Source organism: Meleagris gallopavo, unplaced genomic scaffold (assembly GCF_000146605.3).
Source record: "Meleagris gallopavo isolate NT-WF06-2002-E0010 breed Aviagen turkey brand Nicholas breeding stock unplaced genomic scaffold, Turkey_5.1 ChrUn_random_7180001837973, whole genome shotgun sequence".
Taxonomy (NCBI): domain Eukaryota; kingdom Metazoa; phylum Chordata; class Aves; order Galliformes; family Phasianidae; genus Meleagris; species Meleagris gallopavo.
The window spans coordinates 1-411 of NW_011108168.1; the positions used below are offsets into that span (position 1 = coordinate 1).

The 411-nt window shown below is 58.9% G+C and overlaps 1 long non-coding RNA gene across 1 annotated transcript; it reads left to right on the forward strand.

Moving 5' to 3' along the window:
- LOC104915639 lies at positions 1-411 on the forward strand. Its single transcript, XR_796417.3, has 3 exons — positions 1-23; positions 106-201; positions 282-411. It is a non-coding gene; the product is annotated as an uncharacterized LOC104915639 (long non-coding RNA).

The window sequence follows — 411 nt, forward strand, 5'->3', positions numbered from 1 at the left end:
TGGACCCTGACTTTGTCTGCACTGTGAGTACAAACCCACAGGTTGTGGTGGGACTGATAGCTTTCAGGGTACAACCTCACTCCTCCTCTATTTCCTCCTTGGCAGAAAATCCGAGCTTGTGACTCAGACCTGACCTCAACCCCTTGTGCCCAAGGACCTGACTACTGGTGCACCAGCATGGCCACAGCCACTGAGTGTGACGTAAGTGACAGCAGCAATCCATCTGCCCATTGCACACCCGGCAGCGGTGCAGCCCCCATCTGTCCCATCTCTCCCTGCAGGCTGTGGAGCACTGCAGGCAGCATGTGTGGAACTAGGAGCATCTCCACCCTGGACCCTCCCTCCCTTGGGATGCAGCCACAGCACCAGGGATGGGGTGTCCCAGAGGCTCCCTGCTGCGCTCTGGGGCAC